The sequence below is a fragment of the Tachyglossus aculeatus genome, chromosome 17 (assembly GCF_015852505.1).
Source record: "Tachyglossus aculeatus isolate mTacAcu1 chromosome 17, mTacAcu1.pri, whole genome shotgun sequence".
In the NCBI taxonomy this organism is placed as follows: Eukaryota; Metazoa; Chordata; class Mammalia; order Monotremata; family Tachyglossidae; genus Tachyglossus; species Tachyglossus aculeatus.
Window position 1 is genome coordinate 31,884,361 of NC_052082.1, and position 10,159 is coordinate 31,894,519.

A 10,159-nucleotide genomic window follows, 5' to 3' on the forward strand; every position below is an offset into this window, starting at 1 on the left:
TTGAAAATTCGAGGAAGTTAAGTGGTCACTGTGCCTTGTGGCTGATGTCAAATCTCCATTCTCTATTGGAGGTGTGACCTTATAGAAGCAGTGTGGCCTAGGGGAAGGAGCATCAGCCTGGGAATCAGAGGACCTGGCTTCACCATTGGTCAGCTGTGTGGCCTTCGGCAAGTCGTTTCACTTCTCTGTGTCTTTGTTACCTCATCTATAAAATGGAAATTAAGCCAGGCCCTTTTGTGGGGCAGGGACTGCATCCAATTTGATTATTCATTCAATCATGTTTATTGAGTGCTGACTGTGTGCAGAGCACTGTACTAAGCATTTGGTTATCCCGTACTGACCCCAGTGCCTGGTATATAGTAAACAAATACCATAAAAATATATAGTCATAATTATTATAATATTTTTGTTGGGCTTAACTCTGTGTCAACCAATGTGCTCAACCAGATAATGAGATTGGACAGAGCTCCTGTCCCACAGTCTAAGAGGGAAGGAGAGTGGGTATCTTATCCCCATTTTGCAGATGAAGAAACTGAAGTATTGGGAGGTTAAATGTCTTCGCCAGGTTCACAGAGCAGGCCCGTTGCACAGCTCTCCTGGTATCATGCTCTTTCCAGCAGAACGCACTGTCCTCCAGGCCCTGAGGCCAATATAGTTTGCTGCACTGGGGCCTTTTGATGATTATGATGAAAATAATTGTGGTATTAAGCACTTACTATGTGGCAGGCACTGTACTATGCACTGGGGTGGATACAAGCAAATTGCGTTGGATGCAGTTTCTGTCCTGCGTGGGGCTCATGGTCTGTATCCCCATTTTGCTCTTGGGGCACACAGCAGACAAGTGATAAAGGTGCAACCTGGTTGGGTCTTAGAGAATTTTCTATGGATTTTATGATTTCATCAGGAAAAAAAACTTTGCCATTGTAACCGGGCTAGGGAAGGCCATACTTGGGCTCCAGACGGGGAGGGGCGGGAGGACAAAGCCCCAGCCTTGGGGGTGATGGCGGTTGTCCAAGCCAGCCCTGGGAGCCGGCAGGGGAAGATCCCAGCATGGCCACCCCAGAATTATCGCTGCCACCCGGGAGGTCTGGCTTGGGTGCAGGCAGGCGGCTAGGCCCGAGCCCTGCTGACATAGAGAAGCAGTGTGGCTCAGTGGAAAGAGCACGGGCTTTGGAGTCAGAGGTCATGGGTTCAAATCCTGGCTCCGCCACTTATCAGCTGTGTGACTTTGGGCAAGTCACTTACCTTCTCTGTGCCTCAGTTCCCTCATCTGTAAAAATGGGGATTAAGACTGTGAGCCCCCCGTGGGACAACCAGATCACCTTGTAATCTCCCCAGTGCTTAGAACAGTGCTTTGCACATAGTAAGTGCTTAATAAATGCCATCTTATTATTATTATTATTATTATTATGTCGGGCAGGGGCCAGAGTGCCCCAGGTCGGGCCCCGCAGAGGAGGGGAGCGGCCAGACCTCCTGGACCGGAGGACATCGTAGCGGCAGCTGGCCACCATGCAGGAGAAGGAGGAAGAGCAAGAGGAGGAGGAGGTCCTGATCTGCAGCGGAGTTCAGCGGCAACACAGGTGAGCCCTCTATGTCAGCAGCGTGGCTTAGTGGAAAGATCCCTGGCTTAGGAGTCAGAGGATGTGGGTTCCAAGCCCAGCTCTGCCACTTATCTGCTGTGTGACCATGGACAAGTTGCTTAACTTCTCTGGACTTCAATTACCTCTTCTGTAAAATAGGGATTAAGAGTGTGAGTCTCATATGGGACAACCTGCTTACCTTGTATCCACCCTGGTGCTTAAAAAACACCATAATTATTATTAATCCCCCTCCCCTTCACCCTTTGCATTTTCTCCTTTTCCCCTCTCCCAGCTTTCTAATTTTGCCTGACCTCCATGTTTGTTGACCCAGACCCCTCACGGCAAAGCTGTAGGCTCCCGTCCCCTGGGTCCTCATTCTGTCTCTGGTGAGGAGGGAGACCCTCTGGCCTCTCCTCTGCCACCACTGCCCTCATGTTCCAGGTTGGCTGTAGTCTGCACCTCCCTGGCCCTGCATAGGGAGTGCCCTGCGGGAGCCGAAAGCAGGCTCAGGGAAGCCTATGGGCAGCCCAAGCTTCTGTCAATCAGTCGTATTTATTGAGCGCTTACTGTGTGCAGAGCACTGTAGCCCAAGCTTCTGTCCTTACCCTGCTCAGCCTCAGGTGAATGGGGTTCCACCCCAGCCCTTGATGCCATCATCAGGGTCAATAGAGCACCTCCTCACACTGTTCTCCCACCTTCTCATGCCTTCTATCCTAGGATGAAGAGGGGAAGAGGTGGAGAGGAAGCAACAGTGGGGAATGAGGTGTGGTCTGACTCCTCTCCCTTTTGCCCAGAGCTTTGAGGTGCTATAGCCTCTAGCGAGCACCAGGTAACACAATTGCATCAGGCTAAAACCAGCTGTGGATGATGGCAAGGAGGAAGAGCAGGCCAGGAACAGGTCAGTGACAAAACATCGTTTGTCCTCAATGGAACAGGAGGGCCGTAGAACTCAGGAGTCCCAGGCTCCTCAGCCCCAGCTTTCTAATTAACAGCAAGGAAGGCTGGTGGCAGCAGCAGGAAGTTCCAAGTCCTGGCATTTTCTGCTTCTACAGAGGGAGGGAGGGAAGGAGAGCATTGGGCCACCAGGCCGGTGCTGCCCACCAGGAAGCAGAATGGGACTTAAACTCGGGGTGATATTCAGGGGTTCTGGTTTTCTGCAAAAATGTCAGGCTAAGTATTATTCTAATCTCTCCCCCCATGCCCTCTTTTACAGCTAGGAAAATGGAGGCAGTGTGGTTCTCAGGCTTTGCCAGTGAGCCTTAAATCCTGGGCTGGGGCGGGGGCTCAGTTTGGTAGTGTTCCCCACCATATCATATCCCACTCCTCCAAGAGACTTTCCCCAGTTTGTTTTTTGCATGTTCCCAATCAGCACTCAGAGCTGCGGACACTATGTTTATTCTGACGTAATTTTCCTGAGGACCATAATCATGTCTTTTATATTTCTGTTGTACTCTCCTTGGTGTTCAGTGTACCACTTGTCAACGGCTAGCACCCTGCCATTTTCTGAAATATAACACTGTCTTCTGAGGAGCCTGGGCTCTGAGAATCTTGGGTTCTCAACTGCCTATTTCCACGGGAACAGTAAAGCTGCCCTGAGCTTCCGGCTTGAACTCGTCCGCCGAAAGTGGCTACAAATCACCTCTCCCCGAATCCTCGGTTGTGTTTTTAGCAAAACGGGGGTTCCTTATGATTCCTGGGATCCCTCAGAAAAGAAACACTCCTTCTGAGAAGGTTTTCATCTTCTTGTCTTTAAGATGCATTTTCATCACTCTTCTTTTTTGCAGGCACAACGGTTCATTCGGGCAGACGCATATACAAATCGGCACTGGGAGGTGGTGTGAGATCTCATGACAGAGAAAAGCCCCTCTCCTCCGAAGAAAGATGATAAGGTGAGTAACCCCCGAGCACTTGTTTATTCCTAGGTCTACTGCCATGTGAAGAAGCAGCAGCAAGTGGTCCCTAACGCACATCACAGGGTGTCTGGAGTCTGGAACTTTTCCACTCTGAATCTGCTGCCACATCTTGTATTTTTCCTTTAGGTAACCACCACCATGGGACATTTTCCTGAATGGAATAGGACAAGCAGCTTTAGCCCAAGGATGACTGTGCTCTGAGTTACAACCAAACCCTTCTTCTCTCCACAGTAAAAGACAGAAAAAAAGCTGAGGAGAACACCACTGCAACTTTATCCAGGGAATCCCTTTTGCATGTTTTCTTTAGGTAACAGTATTGGAGATTGCCCTGATTTACATGAAACCATCAGTTTGGTCTCAAGGTGAGTCTTTGCTAGGAGTTTTTTCCTTTCTCACCACAGAGAGGTAAAAAGAAAAGACATAGAGAGCAAGGAAGACCTAAATAGAAAGCCTTTATTAATTTCCCCCCCAGTTTTATTTTTCCACTGCTAGAAGCCCAAGGTGGGATTAGAACCACCAACCTCTGGCTCTGCAGGCCACTCCTGCACCATTCTGCCTTCCTCCCTTACCCACTGCTAATCTAACATAGCTTTATGTTTACTAGCCCAAAAATAATAAAACACCTGGTATTCCTTCCTTCTCCAGGTTAGCAGGACCTCATAGGTAATTCAGTGGAAAGACTCACACCATACTAGAAAGAAGAGATGATGGTATGCATCCTTAACTTACTTATCCAGGCTGTCTGGCTAAGCTGGAGGAGGAAGGAATACAACTAACCTAGATTTGAGGTTCTGCTAAACTGGAGGAAGAAGGAATAAAACTAATTTAGTGACAAACTTCTGGCTAAACCCTGAGGTCCTCCAAGCTTAATCAGTATTATTCTTGCCTCCTCTAGTTGATCATGACCTTACAGCTGATTTAGCTTTGCTGTGCAGCCAAACTGGAGGAGGAAGGAATAAAATATATTCATTTTTAGTTTTCATTCCTTCTGCCCCAAGTGCAGCAAGCTCACCCAGCTGATTTAGCTTTGAGGTCCTGCCAATCTCCAGTTTAGCAGGACCTCAAAGCTTAATCAGCTGGGTCAGTTTTACTCCTTCCTCACAGCTGAAGTCAGTTTCATTCTCTCCTCCTAGAGGTTAGCAAGACTTCACAGCTGATTTAGCTTTGAGATCCAGCCCAATTGGAGGAGGGAGGAATAAAATCAACTCACTCCTTCCTTCATTCCTCTTCTAGTTTAGCAGCACCTTCCAGCTAGGCAGTTTAGTTTCTTCCTCCTCCTGCTTTAGCAGGGTTTCAAATTTAGGTCAGACTGATTCCTTTCTCCTCCACTGTAGCAAGACCTTATAACTAACATTTGAGGTCTTGCTACCTGGGTGGAGGAAGGAATCAAACTGACTTCAGCTTTAAGGTCCTGCTAAACTCAGGAGGAAGGCATAAAACTGAGGTGTTGCTACCCTGGAGGAGGAAGGAATAAAACTAACATAGCTTTGAGGTTCTGCTAAACTGGAGGAGGAAGGAATAAAATTGATTTAGCTTTGAGGTGCTGCTAAACTGGAGGAGGAAGGAATAAAACTTACTAGGCTTAGAGGTTCTGTTAAATTGGACCTTTAACAAGGTCTTTCAGCTGACTTGGCTTTGAGGTGATGCTAAACTGGAGGAGAAAGGAAGGAAATTGACTTGGCTTTGAGGTGCTGCTGAACTGGAGGAGGAAGGAATAAAACTGACTTGGCTTTGAGGTCCTACTAAACAGGAGAAGGAAGGAATAAAACTGACTTGGCTTTGAGGTGCTGCTAAACTGGAGGAGGAAGGAATAAGACTTACTAGACTTAGAGGTTCTGTTAAATTGGACCTTTAACAAGGTCTTTCAGCTGACTTGGCTTTGAGGTGATGCTAAACTGGAGGAGAAAGGAAGGAAATTGACTTGGCTTTGAGGTGCTGCTAAACTGGAGGAGGAAGGAATAAAACTAACTTGGCTTAGAGGTGCTGCTAAATTGGAGGAGGAAGGCAAAAAACTAAGTCAGTTTTTTGCCTTCTTCCTCTTTAACAAGGCCTTTCAGCTGACATAGTTTTAAGGTACTGCTAAACTGGAAGAGGAAGGGTTAAATATGATTTAGCGTTGAGGTTCTGCTAAACTGGAGGAAGAAGGAATAAAACTGACTTGGCTTTGAGGTTCTGCTAAATTGGAGGAGGAAGGAATAAAACTGATTTAGCTTTGAGGTCCTGCTAAACTGGAAGAGGAAGGCAAAAAACTTTGGCTTTGAGGTTCTGCTAAACTGGAGGAGGAATAAAAACGATTTAGTTTTGAAGTCCTGCTAAACTGGAGGAGGAAGGAATACAACTGATTCAGCTTTGAGGTCCTGCTAAATTGGAGGAGGAAGGAATAAAACTAACTTAGCGTTGAGGTACTGCTAAACTGGAAGAGGAAGGAATAAAACTAACTTGGCTTTGAGGTGCTGCTACATTGGAGGAGGAAGGGATTAAACTGCCAGCATTGAGGTGCTGCTAAATTGGAGGAGGAAAGAATGAAATTAACTTTGTCTTTTCTCTCTTTTTAAAATCTAACACAGCAATCTCACAGACAGTCACACTCTTCCCCTCCTTGCCTTATTTTAATTTTCCAAAAAAAAATATTTTCTAGAACCATAGGTGGGATTAGAACTCCCAACCTCTGGCTCTGTAGCCCATGGTCTTCCCTCCTGCACTACCATGCTTTCCTCCCCAACTACAGCTCCCTAACACACACTAATCTCCTCTTTCACTTAATGACTAATAAAGGACACCTGCATTCCTTCCTCCTCCAGCCTAGCAGGACCTCATGGGTAAGGCAGTTGAGGACTCACACCATCTCTCGCTCCTAGGAGAAAGGAGTTGCTTAAAATTAACTCCTCCCTAGGAGGAAGAGATGATGGAATATGTCCTCAACTGTCTTACCCATGAGGTCCTGCCAAGCTGGAGGAGGAAGGAATGAACCCTAACTAAGCTTTGAGGTGCTGCTAAAGTGGAGGAGGAAGGCCTAAAGCATACTTTAGCTTTGAGGTCCTGCTAAACTGGACTAGGAAGGTATAAAACTGACTATTCCTAGAGGTCCTGCTAAAATGGAGTAGGATAATATACATTTATATTAAAAATTTAATCTAACCTATAAAAATTTAAGAATTTTAAATTTAGGTCCTATTGAACTGGAGAATAAAGGAATCTAACTTTAGCTTTGAGAATTGTGCTAAACTAGAGGAGGAAGGAATCAAACTGACTTGGCTTTGAGGTGCTGCTAAACTGGAGGAGGAAGGAATCAAACTGACTTGGCTTTGAGGTGCTGCTGAACTGGAGGAGGAAGGAATCAAACTGACTTGGCTTTGAGGTGCTGCTGAACTGGAGGAAGAAGGAATCAAACTGACTTGGCTTTGAGGTGCTGCTGAACTGGAGGAGGAAGGAATCAAACTGACTTACCTTTGAGGTCCTGCTAAACTGGAGGAGGAAGAAATCAAATTGATCTGCGAAACTGGAAGTGGAAGGCATTATATTTACCTGGCTTGGAGGTGCTGCTAAACTTGAGGAGTAAGGAATCGAGCTGACTTGGCTTCGAGGTGCTGCTAAACTGGAGGAGGAAGGAAAAAAACCTAAGAGCTTTGAGGTGCTGCTAAACTGGAGGAGGAAGGAAAGAAACCTCCTTAGCTTGGAAGTGCTGCTAAACTGGAGGAGGAAGGAATAAAACTGACTTGGCTTTGAGATGCTTCTAAACTGGAGGAGGAAGGAATCAAACTGACAGCTTTGAGGTGCTGCTAAACTGGAGGACGGAGGAATAAAACTGACTTGGCTGTGAGGTGTTGCTAAACTAGAGGAGGAAGGAATAAAACTGACTTGACTTTGAGGTGCTACTAAACTGGAGGAGAAAGGAATAACACGCTTAGCTTTGAGGTTCTGCTGAACTGGAGGAGGAAGGAATAAAACTGACTAAGCTTTGAGGTCCTGCTGTACTGAAGGAGGAAGGAATAAAACTGACTTAGCTTTGAGGCCCTACTAAACTGGAGGAGGAAGGAATAAAATTGACTTAACTTTGAGGTCCTACTAAACTGGAGGAGTAAGGGATAAAACTGGCTTACCTTTGTGGTCTTGCTCTACTGTGGGAGGAAGGAATAAAACCGACTTGGCCAGGTGGTCCGGCAAAACTGGAGGTGAAAGGAACAAAATTCAATTAGCTTTTTAGGTCCTGCTAAACTGCAGGAGGAAGAATCAAACTGACTCATTTTTAAGGTCCTACTAAATTGGAGGAAGGGATAAAACTGATTAGGTTTGAGGTCCTAATTAACTGGAGGAAGATAGGATAAAATCAAATTAGCTTTTAGGTCTTCCTAAATTGGAAGAAGACATAAAATTGACTTTGACATCCTGCTAAAATGGAGGAAAAAGAATAAAACTGATTTAGCTTTGACGTCATCCTGAACTGGAGGAGGAAGGCGTAAAACTAACTTAGCTTTGAGATCCTGCTGAACTGAAGAAGGAAAGGAACAATTGACTTTGCTTTGAGGTCCTACTAAGCTGTAGGAGGAAGGGATAAAACTGTTATCATTATTATTATTATTATTATTAACTAAGCTGAAGGGGGGAAAAATAATACTGACTAGCTCTGAAATCCTATTCAACTGGAGGAGGAAGGGTTACAACGGATTTAGCTTTGAGGTCCTACTAAACTGGAAGAAGAAGGGATGAAACCGATACAACTTTTAGGTCCAGCTGAACTGGAGGAGGAAGGAATCAAACTAGCTTTGAGGTCCTGCTAAGCTGGTCCATCCCTCTCCACTACCTGCAGTGCTCCCTTAGGTTTCTATGGAAACTGCTGTTAGCAAAAAGCCACACAGAAAAAACAATGAAAAGAAGCTCATATAAAATAAAAATATCATCGGGGCCCAATATTTGGGGGGGAAATTTGAGGGAGGCGAGGGAACACCTTGGACGCTCACAGTTCCAGGTAAATACTCCATAGTCAAGAAGTGATGCCACCACCCTCAATGTCTGACAAGTTGGGCCACATGGCCAGGGGTGGGTTTCTCTCCCAGAGGGTTGCAGGAGAAAAGGAGGTTAGTGTGGTGGCTGGATGACTCTCGGCGATTCTGGGGTCCTGAAGGCACGTGGGGGAAGGGGACGGGGGCGGTGGGCAGGTGAGTGGGGCACAATTTGTAAGGGACCGGAGGTCATTTCCCTTCTGCATCATCTTAAGCAATTTGTTACTCACCCCAGTCTCACAGCACTTGCACAGAGATCCTTATATTCTATTTCCTCTATCTGTAATTTATTTTCATGATTGTCTCCTACTGTAGACTGTAAGCTCTCTGGGGCCGGGCACAAACCGACCAACTCTATAACACTGTACATTCCCTAGGATGTAGTAGAGTGCTCTGTACACACTAAATGCTCAATAAGTACCACACTGATTGATTGACTGGATCTGTCTGGCAACAAAAGCTGCCTCGAGGGTGGACGGAGTGATAGCTTCATCAACATAATTATGATTTAAAATTAAAAAATAAAAATATGGTATGTTAAGCTATTTAACCAGGACTTTCATTAAAAAAACCTTAAATCACACAAGGCATATTTTTTGTTGTTGTCTCCTCTCTCCAATACTATGGACATTTAGCCAATTATGTTTACATGCACAGTTTCACAGGAACACTGCTCCAAGGTTACTTACACTCAGCAAAACATTTCTGTCTCACCCCCCCCCCCCTTTTTTTTCTTTATGAAATGAAACTGGCATTCAGTAAGTAGTTTCAAGGACATTTTAGTTTCATGAAATGGATGACTTCCATTTTCTTTCCTCCTTTGAAGCACGTCATCAAGTTTCTTGGGTCCAGATTCAGTTAAGATCAAATTGTTTTTTCTTTGGGATTTGCAGTGTGCATTCTGAGTAAATATCAAAACCCCAATGAGTGAAAACAATGGTGGAAAAAATTCCTAAGCAGAGCAGTGCTCTAGGCCTTTAAAATATTTGCTGGGTGCTTACTATGTGTCAAGCACTGTTCTGAGTGCTGGAGTAGATACAATCGAATCAGGTTGGACATGGTCTCTGTCCCACATGGGGCTCAAAGTCTTAATCCTCAATTTACAAATGGGGAACTGAGACATACAGAAGTGAAGTGACTTCCCCAAGGTCACATAGTAGACAAGTGGCAGAGCCAAGATTGGAAGAAGCAAGGGATAAGTTTCCTGCCTCTAACAAACTTGCAATCCAATGTGGGGAGTGCAGACAAGCGAAGCAGTGTGGCCTCGTGGAAAGAATCCGGGCTTTGGAGTCAGAGGTCATGGGTTCAAATCCCAGCTCCACCAATTGTCGGCTGTGTGACTTTGGGCAAGTCACTTAACTTCTCTGTGCCTCAGTTACCTCATCTGTAAAATGAGGATTAAGAGTGTGAGCCCCCCGAGGGACAACCTGATTACCTTGTAACCTCCCCAGTGCTTAGAACAGTGCTTTGCACATAGTAAGCGCTTAATAAATGCCATAATTATTACTGTTAAAGAACAGAGGCCTGGGAATCAGAGGATCTGGGTTCTATTTTCTGGCACCAACCTGCAGTGTGATCTCGGGCAAGTCACTTCACTTTCCTGTGCCTCAGTTTCCTCACCTGTAAAATAAGGAGAGTTAAAAGGACTGGGTTCTAAATCCCAATT

At 45.6% G+C, this 10,159-nt stretch overlaps 1 long non-coding RNA gene across 1 annotated transcript; it reads right to left on the reverse strand.

Annotated features, from left to right (window-relative positions):
• Window positions 1–3,445: 3,445 nt before the first annotated feature.
• Window positions 3,446–7,661, reverse strand: LOC119939133. The gene is made up of 3 exons (XR_005454644.1): window positions 7,594–7,661; window positions 7,019–7,088; window positions 3,446–3,644 (listed from the first exon to the last, which is right to left on the reverse strand). It is a non-coding gene; the product is annotated as an uncharacterized LOC119939133 (long non-coding RNA).
• Between the last annotated feature and the right edge of the window lie 2,498 nt (window positions 7,662–10,159).